General features: G+C 36.0%; 1 protein-coding gene across 1 annotated transcript in view; it reads right to left on the bottom strand.

The window, feature by feature from the left end:
• The window catches only part of sema3aa (sema domain, immunoglobulin domain (Ig), short basic domain, secreted, (semaphorin) 3Aa), a 104320-nt gene that overhangs the window by 62589 nt on the left and 23832 nt on the right, over positions 1-17899 (bottom strand). Inside the window, exon 3 of the mRNA XM_042721872.1 lies at positions 16496-16582. The gene's annotated coding sequence lies outside the window, so the exon portion shown is untranslated. The remainder of the gene's footprint in view (positions 1-16495; positions 16583-17899) is intronic.

Below are 17899 nucleotides of genomic sequence, written 5' to 3'. Positions count from 1 at the left end.
TGTCACTGCATGACAAGTACAATTATTAAAAATGTCTCCTTTTGTCTTCCATCGAAGAAAGTCATACAAGTTTGGAATGACATGAAGGTGATTAAATGTCCCAAGTTTCATTTTGTGAACTAATCCTTCAACCCTTCAAGCTCCTTCACATCTTACAGGTGACCCTTCAAACGGGCAAAGCCATCACCCCTTAAATAGCCCTGGGGATCCTTGTGGTTGGGCGACCTCTGACCCCTGACCTCAGAAGCTGCTGACTTATTACTCAACGCCTCGTGCAATTCTGGAATGTTCCAAGCCAATGGCAGGAAAGCTGGAGGGTGTGCAACCACCTCGATTCATTAATTGATCTCTGAGAGTGCCAAAATGAGTGTGTGATCAGGAACGAGTGGGCTTGACAAGAGGAAAAACAGAGACAAAGAATATCTTTCCATACCTTAGAGATATTGAGAAATGGGGTCAGAGCCCTTTGGCCCCTTGGCTTGAAATAGCACCCGGAGCTTATTGACTGTAAACACAGAGAGATGAGTGAGCTACTTGTGGAAAGCACTTCCATCTTATTGCAGAATCCAGCAGGTTATTATTTTTTATTTTTTTTTAACCCTCAATGCATGTCTGAACCACTGAAAAACACTTAAACTCACTTACTGTTAGAATGAAACTGAATAGTGTGTGCTGTGAGGCATTTATTGGCTTTTAAAGGATAAAATGTCAACCAATCACACGCATTCCTGGTCCCTAACGTATCCAGTAGGGTGCTCTGATGCATATGGTTTGCGAAAAGAAATCATCTATCACTTCTTTTGCTACTAATGCAACTTTAAGACAACAAAATTCAATATGATTGATGATCATGGACAACAAGCTTGCAAATTTTAAAAGCATATTAACTTGGCATTCCTCAACTCAGTGTCACACAGAGGCCCGGAGAGGACGTATTGCTCATAAACACCAATCAAACAATGTCAAACACAATTTGAGTTATTGTTCAGCCAGATGAGTGGATATCTTTGGAAGCACATTATGTTAAAGCAAACATTTAATCAATGGTAGTACAGTAGGACGGGTTGACGTTTTTTCAAAAGGCCACTGTGAGCTGCTGAGGAGGTAGAAAATAATAGAAGGTTTAGAAATTTGAACCAGATGTGTGTGTGGAGAGAGAAAGACCGTTAAATTGGCTGGACAGAGACTGGATGGTGATTTTTAAGGGGTGTGTGGTTTTTGAAAACAAGTTTGGTTGGTGCAATAAAGAAATGAATAAAGAGATGGTAACACAGGATGCATAAACATGTTTTGAGGATTTGCTGGCTATTTTGTATCCTTTTATGAGATGAAAGAGAGATGAAAAGAAGGGAGAAAGAAAAACAAAGAACAGTGGTAGGTGAGAACGAAAAAGAAAAAGACTTCTTTACATTAGACAACTGAAACAGAGTTGCGTAAAAAAGACATAAGATCTCTTTATTAAGTCAATTGTTGATAGTCAACAGCAATGAGATACATTGAATATCAAGAGGAGGAGTTTGCAGAAGTCTTCAGCTTCTTGATTTCTCGTGTTTTTTTCTTATCACAATCAAAATCTAAATTTTTTTTTTTTTTGTTTTGAGTTAGGTGAGATAAAATTAAATAAATTACAGAATAAAATTAAGTTTAAAATTAATGTAGATAGTATGGCTCAGATGCTTCAGTCTTGCAAGAATTTTATTCTAATAATTTATATTTTCACTTTATAGCCTGATAATTTTTATTTCTTTTAAGGAGAAACTTTTGGAGAAACATATGAGACTCAGTTGACACTCAACTAAAACACAACAAACTCCAATCTCTTGAGATATGAAAGAGCAACCACTGAGCAATAAAAAAGCAGAAAGAGAGAGCAATGAAGAGAAAGACTGAAGATGGGCGATGGAAACACGAGTATTTATAACCAAGAGGCCGTGACACAGCAGAATGCTGGGCCATGTTTGGTGTGCCCGTCACAAATCGTGACAACCTAAATTCACATCACACTAACGAGGTAAGGTCTTGACTTCAGCTCTTATAACTCATCCAGACACACTGACCTTCCCAGACGCTTCGCCACATACTCTCAGCTTCAAAACTTAAGGTCCACTCGACACACTTGGCTAAGAGATGTATACGGTAGCCGTAACACATTAGAGCCGACGAAATTTTTTCTTCTTTAGTAGTACAATCAGATGAGTTCTGACATTTCCACTTCACTAGGACAACAATCAGATGAGTTCTGACAGACTCGAAATATCTGAACGGTACCAATACTAATTTGAGAATATCGATACTAAGCGCTTTCACTTTCACTTCTCTCTAAAGGTGCAGTTGACAACCACCACACGCGCACGCGCACGCGCACGCGGCACTCGTCTCATTTCGCTCTGGTTAGCAAAGTGAAGTGAATGGAAAGATGGCGAGTGCAACGCCCTCGAGGACCGGCTTTGGTTTGATAAGGAACACAGCAGGAGTGCTATCTGGAAAGAGAGCACAGAACAGTGCTTACAAAAGGCGTGCTAACACCACTATATATAGTAAAGCACCTGAGAAGACCGACACCACCGGATCTGTATAAAGAATTTCTCGAGGGGTGGGTTGGTATTATTATTATAACATTACTGACACTCTATCCTCCAATTTGATTCTGTTAAGAGCTTTGACCACAAACTGCGTTAAAAGCACTATATAAATAAAGGTGACTTGACAGACTTCATGTCGATCCAAGTGAGCACTGTTTTCGCGTGTGATGCACGCAACGTTTGCGCTTAATCTGTTCATCAAATAACGTTAATGTATTAAACCAGGCTTTTATAACCGATGAGCAATGCATCTGTTACAGTATATTTTAATCTTTGATAACAGTAGGTATTAGGTAATAAAATATAGCGGATCATGTTAGCTCTGGTCCAATGAAAAAATATTAACAAATAGAACTTTGGATTTTAATTAGTACATGTATTAGTGAAGGGTTTTAGTTTAAATCAACTTTTAACTTTGATTAACAAATGTTTGTAAGTATTTTTCATTGCTTATTCATGGTAACAAAATATCTATTACCATTAACCTAAGTTCTTAGATTTAGTTCATTCATTCAGTTCATTTTAAAAGTGTGGTCTATGAGACTCGACCTGCAACAAAAACAACACAATCACCACCTACACTACCACTGTCCAATCTCACTCACCTCTGTAGAGAAATCTGCAATAAAAACTGCAGCAACAGATTCCATTTAATTTATTTTGTTTGACATGCATAAGATTGCACTGATTTTGTTTTTGCTTGAGTTTAAGTATCTTTTAAAAGTTGACAATTGTGATTTGATGGCCTACACAGGAAATGAATACAAAAGATTGCACTTTTCTTTTTTTTTACTTGCACTTTATTGTTTTTTGAATGTATGCAATCTGAGAGGCTTTTGAACAAGTGCATTACCTCAGGACATTTTTGTTAATGTAAAAATATATGTTCTTGACTTTGTTATATTTAGTTTTAAATAAAAAAAATAACCCCTTAATATTGTGGCAGTTTTTTTTCTCCGTGGTATCGAAAATGGTATCGAATATCGAATTTTTCAAGGTATCGTAGAAATTCTAGTATCGTGACAACACTAGTTCTGACAGATGTCTCCAGCAAAAAATGGCTTCAAACGAACCACTTTTACATACTGATACTTCTCGATTGTTAAATTCTTTTTTTTACTGTCATTTGTCATTTCACACTTAAAAAGAAAAAGAAAGACCCATGTTTCCTACAGATTTGCAAAGGTGATATTCCAGTGTGTGTGTGTGTGTGTGTGTGTGTGTGAGAGAGTGTGTGAATGCAAGCAGTGGCAATGTGAAAACTCAAAGCAAAGCTCTAAGCTGTAAACAGGAGGTGCGAATTCATGTAGGGTTTATAACGCCTGCAAATGCCCCCTATAAAGAACATATGTCACCCCCCTCTCCGGCTATCAGTTTTTATTGACAGCCGTCAGTTATACTGATTGTTCTGACATATGTTTCATAAACCCAGAGAGATTGTAAATCAACGGACGACCATTACAGAAATATACTAATAAATGAACAAGGACAAAAGACCAATGGCCTTCAACTATGGCTCAGGATCTCCAGTAAAACACTGTCTACCAAAATGTTCAATACTGTACCAGATAGTCAGATAATGCACAAAGAAACTCAATGACACCAAACACAAAGACACACAAGCACAACACTGACTGTAATGAAATATCGGCCACTTTAAATTAATGGCCAACCCGCTAGATTGGCCGCTGTAATTTATTGACAGCTGTTAGGTGATTGTGGCCCACCAGAGTGTAGAAAGGCGAGTAGTCTGGGAAATCGACTGCCATTAAATACTGTTCGGATCAGGCCATTCAGCCTGAGATTGCTTTATGACATATTACCCCTCGCCGATACTTCACACAAGAGTCCATGAAGCTGAGCACTCACTATGCAGCTGAGTATGCATCTCCTCACATCATTTACAGTGACAAGCCCTTCCCAGATTTCAGATTTATTCTGTTATGTTTGATCAAGATGTTGATTTTGATTAAAGTCGTTAAAGTGATGTCTTTTTCAGAGTATGAAATCAAGACTGAACCGGTTGCTTTGCTTTTAAAATAATGAGAGCTATGCTTCAAATTTAGTTTTCTATTACAACAGAGTTACGGCTCTGTGTATAAGCTGCCAAACAGAAGTTAAAAAAAAATAACATAATTAAGATTTACATTTGAATGACTTCTTTATTACTGTACCTTTGTAATGAAACAATTTCAATAAATTGCGATTTTAATTTCCTCTCAGCGGGAAGCTTCGTCGATGGCTGATGCCAGGGAGAGGGCGAGAGGAAATGAAACACAAATGCCCTTCACTAGCGAAGTTAACATGTCTGTGACTACAGGAGCTGGCAGAGACTCCTTCCAGTGCTTAATGTGTTCCCTGAAATGGAACAACAGAGCGGTCTGGATGACCTTCAGTACAAGCACACACCCAGTGAGACGCGCAAGATCTGAGACTACTGTGGACAGCAGCCAGGAACTCCCTTAAAATGTGAGAAAAAACAGGCAGGTTCTGCTAATATACAATAAGTAATACAGAGCTCAAAATATATATAACATTAATGAAATGGTCATGCAATGTTATTTAATCAAGTTCGTAAAAAAAAGCACATTTCCATTCATCTATTTACAGTATCTATCATGTACCCACTGTGTTAATTTTATGTCCTTACATGCATTTCCGCATCCTGTTTCCTTTATCAATTCAAACTCAAAAACTGAACTGGAATTTAAAAGGCATTCTCTGTTTAATTGTGAATGGCTCACAACCCTGTTATGCACTACAACAGCTTCCACTCTTCACCAGATGTTACAACATGGCTGTGGGGATTTGCTCTCATTCAAACACAAGCATCAGTGAGGTCAGGCCCTGATGTTGGGTGATGGGGTCCAGCTCGCAATCTGCATTCAAATTTATCCCAAAGGTGTTCAGGTCTGGGCTTTGTGTAAGCCAGTCAAATTCTTTCCCACCAGGCTCTGTAAATTATTTCTTTATCTGCATTGCTTTGTGCACAGGGCCATTGTTATTCTGGGGCCCATTCTTCTAAAAATGTTTGTCTGGAGATTACATGGCTGTATGGTTGATTTTATGCACCTGCTAGTGATGTAGCTGAAATAGTTTAAACCCAATAATTAGAAGGTCACATACCTTTGGTTTTATAATATATATGGACTTACCAGTTTCCTCAAACTGAAGATTCTCAAAAAGAGTTTTAAAGAATAGTCATAAGCTATCAACAATACATAACTTCAATACGCCTGTTTTACATTAACTGTTCCAGCAGAGATGTCTGTGATGAATGAAATATTGTATTGCTATTTATCAAACACAGACACAGAAAAAGCCAACATTTCAGCACAAGGTTTCCAAATACCTTTGACCTAGAGAACTTCCAAGATGTTTGGTGGAGCTATTTCTGGATGGGTTTCTTTGCTCTTTAAAACTGAATAAGAGTAATTGCAGCCAACAATGGACACTTTCCTGCCATGGTTCACTGAAACTTCACATCCTCTGACCACAAAGTTATGTGTTAAGTTGAGAAAAATGTTATTAAGAATGTTTCTGGAAACAAACCAATCCCCTGTATAATTGTAGCTTTTCAAATAAAAATAACAAACAGTGCCTCAAACAGGAAAACATATTTCTAAAAATGCATTTTTATTTTATTTATTTTTTCTCTCTTAAAAAGGCATCATAGCTTCACCTCTTTGTGCTGTCTTCTCTAAAAAGTTCCTGCATCGTCAGTCTTCCAGTAAATTTTATTTGCGAATCAGCAAAGTAATCAAAACTGGGCAAATCCATCATTGTCTCCTGAAGTCCGACTCATAAATACCACAAGGACACATTCTGTGCACTGTAAAGGATTGTGGGCGATTGTGTTAGTGGCTCAGAGGACTAGTGGTCCAAATGAAGGCAGCAGTCTTTAACGCTGGCTCAGCAGAGAGGGCTGCGTCTCATTCACCACTCTTATTACCTTACATCAGCCGCCTGTCTTCAGTTGGATTGATCTCACAACCCAGCCTTGCATTTTTAAAAATCTAGTTCATTCTCTGCTCACTACTAGTTTTCAGTTCTTGCAACCCATATGGGTTTTTAATTTTCTCCACCCTTCAAACTAATTTATTAGCCAGTTGTCTTTTCTACTTAATTTTTTAGACGGCCCTTCTAGAGGTCAAAGTACTCGAACCTTCATCTTGATATCTAAGATGAGTTTCCCCCCTCCTTTCTTCATTTAACTTCCGTTTTCCTGGTTGCCAGCACCTTGGCATAATCTTCTGTGACAGATCTGGCCCTCCTCTGGCATTCCCGTCTCCATGGAGAGAACCAAACACAGAGGCGTTTTTATTCAGCTCGAAAGAAAAGCTCCTGACATGATAAATACAGCTCTGTCATGTCTCTCGAACTCATCTGCACACGTTTAAAAGCGTGAAACAAGACACCCGACTCTAAAGGTGGGAATCCTGCTCAAATGATGCATCCACACAACACAAAGGCAAACATTTGGCCCTCCTCTAAAGATCCAGAACATTTGGAGGGATTGTCTCGGAGATCTTCCGTGATGAATGTTCAAATAGAGGTGTGTTGGTTTGTCTTTAAGCCAAAACTGGTTTCTTAGTTACCTAGATCCTAGTCTCAGCCTCAGACAGCGCGCCCACGTACCGCCCACAGCCCACTTATTGACCGATGATGCATACTGTACACAAAAATGACAAGCACTGGCTGAAATGACCGGTTTCAATCTGATTGCCAACTTTACGCAACTCTCACGCTTTTCAATCAGTCTGCCTGATAAATTATTTAGGATTAAATAGTCACTGGATTTTCCAGGTTAGTGCAATTAAATCTGAAGAATTAGGCCACTATCCTTTAAGTAAGTAAAAGGGTAGGTAAGTAGGTAAGTAAATAAAATAAGTAAATACTGTAAATAACATTTTATGTCTGTAAAATAATAATTGTTTATTAATTTTGGAAAGACCAACATTCAGATCTGATTCTTATCATTCTAAGCCTATGCACATTTGTTTCACTTTTGTTTTAATGTACAATTGTTTGTGATAACTGTCACACTATTATTATTTATGAATAATTTATTCATGTTTATTCATTTTTTAAAACGTGAATAAAATGCATTTATTAATATTATAAGAATTATTTTTTCATTTCATTTTTATTCATTATCTATTTCATTATACACTTACTAAATTTTAGCTGTATTAATTGTAGAAACATTTTATTTTTAATTCATATTGAAGGATTTTTTTTTTTTTTTTTTAAATTAGTTTTCACATTTGTATTCATTTTATTATAGCTTTATAAAATTGAAAATAATTTATACATTTTTATTCATTCCATTACAAACGCATACAAACTTATTTGATTGAATTTTATACATTTATAAATATAATTCATTTTCCCCACATCACTGTGATACAATCTACCTCAAAATAAAACAGCACCTAAACAGCACATAAAAACAAAAAAGACTTTTGTTGACCACATTATGTTGGTCTTTTCCTTCTGTCTAAGTGGCTGGTTCTTTGCCAAAACAAGAGTGTATAATCAAAAGTTTTCATACATGAGACTACCGTGATCCAAGCATGTGAAAAAAAACGAAGCGATAAATAATTAAGAAAAGAAATCATCCTCAAGAGAAATGGAGAACGCATCTAAAACGAATTCACTCCCACAAGCAATGCAAATCCTTAACAAAAATCAATACAGTAATTTTCTACTTAGATAACCCAATTCCTCAAGAGTGATTTTTTAAATTTCCTCCAAGAACATCTTCGATTATTCAATTAGGGAGTCCATTCAAGGGCCGGACCAGCAATGAGGTGACAGTTTTCAAATCTGTTTCTTTTGTTCTCGCCTGACACCGATCTGTCAGCAGCTCATGCATGCTGCGTGCAGGTTTTATTAGATATTGGCTCAAGCTTTGCCAAATGTGAGGCACAAACGATTATGCACAGCAGCGGCCACAACAGAAAAGACAAGTGCAGACACATACGACAATTTATATGCCTGAACCTGGGGATTTGAGGGTTGGCTTGCAACCACACTGTAAATGTATATCCTACACGTATGTGGTCTGATGCCTGGGTGGTGTGTTTTGGGTAAGTTTGTGGTTTATTAAAGTATGAAATAGGAAAAGGAGATGAGGAAACAGCCAGCGGGCGATTTTGAGGCAATGGTGTGGTAAACGAGTGGGCGGTAGGGCGGAAAACAGCAGACGTGTCATTTTATCTGAGGGGTTCGGACTATAGCGTAATCTTGGTGGCGCAGGAGATTGGCCTGAATGTGAACAATTAAGATGATGAGACAAAATAATTTATCAAGCTTCCTACAACCCCCCTTCTTGTAACAAAAGGAAAAGACAAAATGAATTAATTTCCTTTATCTCCTCAAGTCGTTAGTTCCAGCAGTCATTGTGGATCACAATGGAAGCCACACAGAATGGCGGCAAATAAGTATTCATTAGGACGTTCAGATGGACGGGCACAAACATTCATTCACACACACACACTCACACACACACACACACACACACACACAAACAGACAGACAGTCTGCACACACACACACACACACACACACACACAGGGAACAGTCTGCGTGCTCGAGCCTGGGATATTGCAGATTTTACTCTCACTGTATGAGGTAAGTGTGAAGTGATGTTGTCCAACAGCTGGACGGTACTTCTCTCCCTTGGAGTCTGGATCATCTTTCTGTTCCCGCTCCGCTACAATTCCCTTCTTTTTTTGGGCCGTGAGCGAGCAGCCCTTGCTAACCGTTACCAGGCCCACTGAGAGATCAAACGGACCCTCGCAGCACATCTGGATCAGATAAGAGATTTATAGAGCCAGTGTCTAGGTACCAGTCTCCCATGACTGACCCTTACCAGATAGTGATGAGGAGTGACCTGATTAGGTAATATTAGGTTACAGTAAACACAGGTACATAATGGAACATGGGCACATGAAAGGAAAATAAATCATACTACACATACAGCAATTTGATCATAAATGACATAAGTGAAGATTACAAAAGATTTTTATTTCAAGTAAATGCTAAAATTGATTTTAAAAAAATGTCAAATAAATTATATTGAACATCAAAGAATGCATCATTTTTTTTCTGCCAAAATATTGGTGCCACAACTGTTTTCAACTTTTGTAAGAATAATACATTTTTCTTGAGCAGCAAATCAGAATATTAGGCTGATTTCTGAAGGGTCATGTGACATTTTTGTATGAAGTAATGTCTGCTGATGAATTTTGATGTGATTGTTTTAATTATTGTATATATAAAATTTTATATATATTATATATATATATATTATATATATATATATATATATTATATATATATATATATATATATATATATATATATATATATATATATTAAGATCCTGGACCACAAAACCAGCCATAAGGGTAAATCTTTTGAAATTGAGATTTATACAAAATCTGAGATACAACTAGGCTATTTGAAAATCTGGAATCTGAGGGTGCCTAAAAATCAAAATATTGAGAAAATCACCTTTAAAGTTGTCCAAATTAAGTTCTCAGCAATGCATATTACTAATAATTTTTTTTTATATATATATTTACAGTAGGAAATGTACAAAATATCTTCATGGAACATGATCATTACTTAATATCCTACTGATTTTTGGCATAAAAGAAAAACAATTTTTTAAACTTTTTTTGTTGTTGATAATTTCAGCCCATACAATGTACTGTATTTTTGGCTATTGCTACTAATAGTTTGTTGGCTATTGCTATTGTTTTGTGGTCCAGGGTATGTGTGTGTGTGTGTGTGTGCTGTCAAACGATTAATCGCATCCAAAATAAAAGTTTTTGTTTGCATAATATATGTGAGTGTTCTGTGTATATTTATTATGTGTGCTGTCAAACGATTTATAGTATGTATATATATATATATATATATATATATATATATATATATATATATATATATATATATATATATATATATATATATATACTGTATATGCATTTATTTATGTATGTATACTCTCTCATGCAGCATGCCATCCTAATTGTTGAGCCCTGATCGGATCAGTCCCACCAACTGCTAGTCTAGCTGATCAACAGTCCAGACCAGTTTGGATCAGCAAAAGGCTATTAGGTTCCACATTAGCTGCATTTTCCAACAGGGCGAGATCCCCAATTTCCATCCTCACAGCTGCCTTGACTGGACTAATCTCCGGCACGACACACAAGCGTACTCAGAACAAGGGCACAAACATAAGCGTGCTTGCAAAGTCACGGAAATGACCGATGCATCTTGGGAGTGGACGGAAACACCTTCCCCGTGTGTGGTGTACGAGTGGTTAACAGCATGTTCAGGGCATTATTCCCAGCCAGTGGAAACACTCAGGCTGATATTACATCCCTGCTGTAATAATAAACCTGTTTCATCTAGGGCGAGGTGGATCGAGAGTTCCAAATGCACATAGTCCTGAAATTACATCCTTGATGCTGAGGGCATCTCTCCAGAAATGAAATGAAATCCTATAGCTGAAGCCAGGGCAGTGCGGAGATCTAGATTAAACATATGCTAGTATTAAAGTCAGCTTTAAATAAAGAGAATTCACACATGGTCACAGACTCTCTCCCTGACCTCCCATAGATCACTCTGAGAGCAACAGACGCTCTCGTGTAACTCTCATCTTGAAGTAATGAAAAAATGAAAATGTTGTGACAGTAAAAACTGGAGACTGGAGTAGAACAATAACCCCCATTGTGCCCAGGAAATAAATGCTTTTAATGACTTGTTAGGAAACTCCAAGGAAGCTGCCTGGAAGTGTTTTTGCACAAGAGGAATTCGCTAAATCACAGTAACTGTGTGTTGCATAAAACACTGTCGAACAGCTGTAGACAAACTGAAATGATTACAGGATGAAGCAATGCAGCATCCGAGTCACTGCCAGTGTTTTCATCTGTTTCTCGTAATTCTTAATTAATGTATCCCCAGAGGAACTGTGCGTTCCAAACCCCCACGTGCCATTAAACCTGACATACCTGATAACACTGAGAGCTGGTCAGAACAGAGCTGGCGTGACTTTTCACCTTTGAGAGAGGGAGGGGAATAACAGGAAAACCACATGAAACTCAATTGTTTGTAAGCAGAACCTGACAAGCAATTACAAGAGATACAAACCGTCTGCTAATCAAAACATCTGCTGTGATTCTTCTAATGGCTTTTATATTCGTGGAAAATTTGCCATCATTCGTTTATCTAGAAAACACAAATTGGTATTTATTTTTTTTTTTTTTAGCATAAATCCAACTACATTTAGGAATGTTTATGCTTAAAACATGAAAAATGATTCATCAGTGAGGTAAGAAAAATAAACGGGATTCTAGATATACTCTCTGAAAACAATTCTAGTTATCCAACACAACTTTGGTTATCAAGTAAACTTACATTGCTTTATGTATGTTTAGATATTTATACTGCAAAACAAGATAAAAATACTGATTAATAATTATTTTTGCAGTGCTCCAAAACATTGTGATGACACATTTGTGAATTAAACCACCAAAGCAAAATATATGAGGAAGAAAATCTTGAACATCAACCTGCACGGTTTGTGGCAAACACAGAAAATAATAATAATAATAATAATAATAATAATAATAATAATAATAATATAATTTATGTTATTATTTTTTTAATTGTCATAGTGACAGAATATTTATAAATATCAGAAATTTTTTAATTGATTTTTGGAATGTTAAATTTGTAAATTTGTAATGAATATTTAAAAGTTATAGAATTTTTGAGTATTTTTTGTATATTTTTTTAAATATTTTTAATATATTTTTTTTTTATTTATTAAAAATATTATTCAATAAAAATATGTTTTTTTTTTTTCGATGGTCCGACATATTTATGGCAAGTCCCAACTGAAAAAATGTAATTAATTCAAACCCAAAAGAAAAGTTATTTGTTTAGAAACAGTACAATTTTGAGTTAAAAGAAAAGAAAGAAAAGAAAAAATCTTATTGCCAACGTCACAAAATATTTGTAATAATAATAATAAATAAATAAATAAATAAATAAATATATATATATATATATATATATTTATTATTTATTTATTTTTTTTTATTTTATTTTTTTATTAAACACCTTTTTCTTTTTTTTATGATTTGTTAAAGTGATTAAACATTTAAACTAAAGTAATTAATTTAATATATATTTAAATAAATATATGGCCAGTAACTGTTCTCAGGTTACTAAAAAGGTCATCAACCTCAAAATAGAACAGACATTTACTTTACTTGAACATGTTAACATGTATTTTAACAAATTTGGCACTTAACATTATTGTGACACATTTTAAGATTAGACATGATTATGCTGTTATCAGTGTGGGTGAAGAAATCTAAGCGGGGAGTTTATTGGGTTTTCCTCTCTTGCTCTCTCTGCCTTTTCTCAATCAACAAAGAAAACTCCTAGCACCATCTGTCATTTGAAAATTCTTCACCTTTTCCTGGCATCCCCGTGCTCATTTCTTTCTCTCGCACTCAGACAGCACACGCCAACATCAGCACAGAGCGATGCAGGCACTCCTCAGCTGGTTTTCATTTCTCTACAGCCAGGTCAGGGTTTAACAGTCTATCACACACACATCAGAGCCTGATACCTGAGCGCCGTCCCCCTGGAGTTTCACCATACAGCCCTCAGCACGCTCAAATACCCTCACATGTCAACAGCACCTTGAGAGAAGAAGTGTGAGGATCATGAACCAAACACCTTGTGCTCCAGGAGCTCCTCTTGAGGCAGCAGGAGACGGATATGAATGCATTCCTGTCTGAATTAACTGATTTTCACTTTAAGTCAATCACAGCTTCCTTTAGGGGCTTTCTGTGCTTCTGAAAGGGTCATGCGTAGGCCATACTGAAGGTGTAGAATTGCCTATAGAATCCTAAATTAGGATTTGGTGCATAAATGGCTCTAATCCCAGGTAAATCTCACCGGATTGGTTTTGTCTTCTGAGGAAGAGGTGAAAAGATTAACCTGAATCGCTCAAGCCAGACTAATACAGGCCCAGCTAATACTAATGCGCCATAAACAAACCCTTCAGACTACAGACCTTCTCTGTGTGGCTGCACATTCCTACATTGCTGGTACAAGCCATCATGACCTTTAAAACTGTTGTGGATCTTAGACATTTGAACTGGTCTTATTTTCTAGAGTTTGACCTGTGTTTAAGACTAGCCACAATGTATGTATATGATATACATTTAGTAAATGCATATGCATATCAGAAATGATAGCGATATTAGAGGACACATAGTGAAATTACTCATGTATGCCTTTCAATCAACGGCTGGCTGCTTGCAATTGTTATTCTATGACATTAAAAGTTCAATTGAAAATTGTTCTTTAAAAAAAAAGGACTTTAAGTTTAGATCCTATTCCTATTAAGTCGATGGCCAAACTAAATCTCACATAATATGATTACATAATATATTTTTCTACCGAAAATCAAACCTTAAACAGAAAAATAACATTATATAAAATATTAAAATTTTACAGATAAATATTACACAAAATAAATATATAAAAATTACATGATATAAATAATGTAAAGTAAAAAATGTAAATAAATAAAATAAAATTTGAATGTTTAAATATATATAAAATTAAAGTAAAATATTTTAAATTATTTTTACATAAACAGTGCAATGTGTGGAATAAAAATATTATTATATTTTATATTATTATATAATTATTATAGCTAAAATTAACTATGAAAAATGAAAAATTTTATAAATTTATAAAATAAATTTATTTACTTTTTTAATAGACAAAAACACATTATATGCTCTCAGAATTGCTTAAATAATTATCAATATGAAGTGAAAAGGTATATCTAATCTATTAATCATTGCATTCTCATACGGTACACTTCAATGAAGTTCTCTAAGTTTCTGAAAAATTATGCTGTAAATTTAGACCAGAATACCATAAGTGCACCCGCTAGAGACTGAGGAACTATAACCTCCGACTACACATATAACAGTCCACTCACTCCCACAGAGGTTGTTTAGTGCCTGTATTGAATTCTATACAGGTATTTAAAATGATTAAACACCCAAAAAAGAATGTTTACGTTTGTAGCGATACACATTCCTTTCCGGCTTATTCCCAGAGGTCTGCCATCCAGGTTTATGTATGTTAGCAAAAATGTAAAACGCCACCATAAACAACACATTTTCTACACTCTCAGGGACTTCTGGTGAATGGCGCTGTTCATATTTTTATGATCTACACAAGTTTCACTTCCAACAATTGATTATGCCTGCGCAGTCACAGTCTGGTGGTTTTGGGCTTACTTTTTACTCATTAACAATGCCAAGAGCTCCACTGCCAAGCGGCGCCCGGATTGGCGCATGCCAAGCTTCTCACCTTCCTCTCATTCTCCGCCACACATTCAGTCCCTTTCTCCTCACCTCGCCGTTCCAGTCGCTCTGGCTCGCTTTACTACTCTTGTTAACTGCTGGAGCGCATTCAGAAAGCTGCCCCAAACTTAATGAGATGTGACTAGCTATATGGTGTGGCTTGAAAATGAAACGTGGTGCTGCCGGCCTAAGCAATCTCAAACCAAAGCATGAATCGCTATAAATGTGTCACATTTGAGAGCACTGGAGAAATCTGACGCTAAGCAGTTCAGAGGGTCGTTCAAACCAAAAACCCTATGGTGTATTGAAATAAGCAAATTTTCCCTTTTTGAAATGCAGAGCTTTCCTGGCAGGATTATTAAGCCCCCCCCCCACTCAGTGTCGGAGCCCAATGGCATCCATATGTGGTGCTGCACTTGCTCAGGTTGGAGGGAAAATGGATTGGCATGCGGCACGCTCTGGAAGGCTCTGAGTAAACATGACCCCATAGTGACCCCCACTGCTCATAGCCCCTGCAGGTCTCAAACAGGTCCATTAAGCCTGTTCAGATACCCTGGGGCTGACCTGTTCCATTTCAAACTCAATCACCAACAGCCCAATCACGCCACACCAGCTCACGCTGCATTCAGGGAACTGCAAAACACCCCAAAAAAAGCCTTCACAATTGCATCATAACGAGACAGAAAAAGAGTCTAGAAGGGTGTGCTGAACTGAAAAGGAGAAAAAACAACATCCACAAAAACAGTTTGTTTAGCTACCTCATACATTTTGCTGACAATCACCATTTGTTTTCCTTTAACGCAGTTCCTTCACACTCTGCTTAAGGATCCTGGCAGTCACACTCAGTTAGCAAAAACACACGGCCTTGGGAAAATCTTCAATTTCTTGTACGCTTGCGGTTTGCACTGTCATTTACAAAGAAAACTGATATGCTCACATATATAAACATACTGAGCCGCTATTGTGCAGCTCGCATCGTACCAAGAAACACAGTGTCACTGCCCCTAAAGAAATTGTGTTAAATACAGCTTTAATGACAAATGATTAATTAGAAGCACGTAGGCCAAAAGAAAAGACTCATTTGTTATCCATTGACAGGTCAATGATCCGAATCCACTGTAAGCCTTTGATTCTGGATTCAAAGGAAAACAAGACATATGCATAAATCAACACTGTCGTAAAAGCCAAAAGGTTAAGAACGTGTGAATATAAGCTGGTTTTATCAGCCTTCTTTCCCACATTTACAACTTTAGCTCGTAATCATATAACTTCAAACATCATCCAGTAAAACTGGCACCAAGCTACTTTCTTTCTTAGCGCCGTAGCTCTGCGTGCAACACTGAGGTTAATCTTTTCTAAACAGCATTAGGGATTCAATGCCAGCCGCTGAAGTGCAATTACTTCACGCTGCAATTATCTATTCAAGCCTCGGATTCTTCTCAAGAACATATTCATTCCAGCTGTGTAAGAGCTCTTAGCTTATTCACTTACCTGGGCAAATTACTTGTCTCGGTTCAATCACATTCGCTGGGTGGCCAACAGCAGCTCTTTTGCATCACGGCAAACTTTGCAATATCTCTGTTGTCAAAGGAAACAGGAAACGTGATGTTAGCCCATATTGAAGAAATGACAAGTAACATAAGACTCATAATAAACATCTTAAGCTAAAATAAAGATGAATTACAACCATGATTTGCAAACATGTTCCTGTTTTTCAAGGCACGCCATTACTGCAAGCATAATTACTACCATAAAGCTGATGTCTTTTAGTTTTCCTATACTTGCGCATTCAACTACATTGTAGGAATTAGCTGTGATTACCTGAGAGAGCTTTTTAATTAGCACGCGATAGCATACCAAGCTAAAAATGACCAATTGAAAGAACCACTCTGAATTACTTTCCATTGTGTAAGTTTATTTACATATTTTAGACCACAGAATGTTGACTAGCCTCTTAGCCCAGCATTTAGTAATGCAAACAATAGCTAATGAAACAAGAAAGCTTTTATTTCATTCGCTCTTCAACTTAACAGACTTAGCAAAAGTGAATGAGTGACTCTGAATGGCTTTCCATGTTTATTTACATATTTTATACCACAGAATGTTGACTACACTTGTGAGAAAGTGTGCTTAATTGTGTTGAATGTGCACTTGTAGTGTACTTCAGATCTTAAAATCTTACATTTTTAAAAACTGTACTTGCAGATATAATATTAATGAAATAAAAGTCCACTTTCATGATTATTTTTCTAAGTAAATTAACAAAAAAAAAAGTAAATTAATCCAAGTAAATTAACAAAAAAAAAAAAACACTTTTTTAAAAAGTTTTACTTTAAAGTGCATTTTAAATTTATGTTTTTTTTTTGTGTTTCATTGTGTTGAATGTGCATTTTTAGTGTAGCTTACTTCAAATCTTAAAAGTACTTTTTAAACAATACTTGCAGATAAAAAAAGTCCATGTTTAAGTACACTAGTTAAAATGTGCACTTTTTAATGCCAAATCAAAATGTTTACTTTAAAGTAAATTTAAAATCTTTGTTTTAAAGTCTTGTCATGCTTTAAAGAAGTGCACTTTTTTGATGACTTCTAATTGCATTAAAATATATTTTAGTTTACCATAAATGCTTGTCAGTACATTTGGCAGTACACTTTTTTAATGTGAAATTACATATAAAGATATCCTACTTAAGTGGGTTAATAAAAGCACTAAGTTTAACTAATTGCTTTAAATATAAATTTAAAACATAATATATTTTCAATTAATTGTAAATTAACATTCAAATTACATTTCACGCTTCAAGTATATTATTTCCAGAATAAGTACTATTTTTAAATGTTTGCTAGAGCATACTTCTTCTTTTTTTTTTTTTTTACAGTCTTTTAGCCTAGCATTTA

The sequence above is a fragment of the Cyprinus carpio genome, chromosome B4 (assembly GCF_018340385.1).
Source record: "Cyprinus carpio isolate SPL01 chromosome B4, ASM1834038v1, whole genome shotgun sequence".
Classification (NCBI taxonomy): domain Eukaryota; kingdom Metazoa; phylum Chordata; class Actinopteri; order Cypriniformes; family Cyprinidae; genus Cyprinus; species Cyprinus carpio.
The sequence above is the reverse complement of the archived record's forward strand: the minus strand, read 5'-3'. Positions and strand labels throughout refer to the sequence as shown.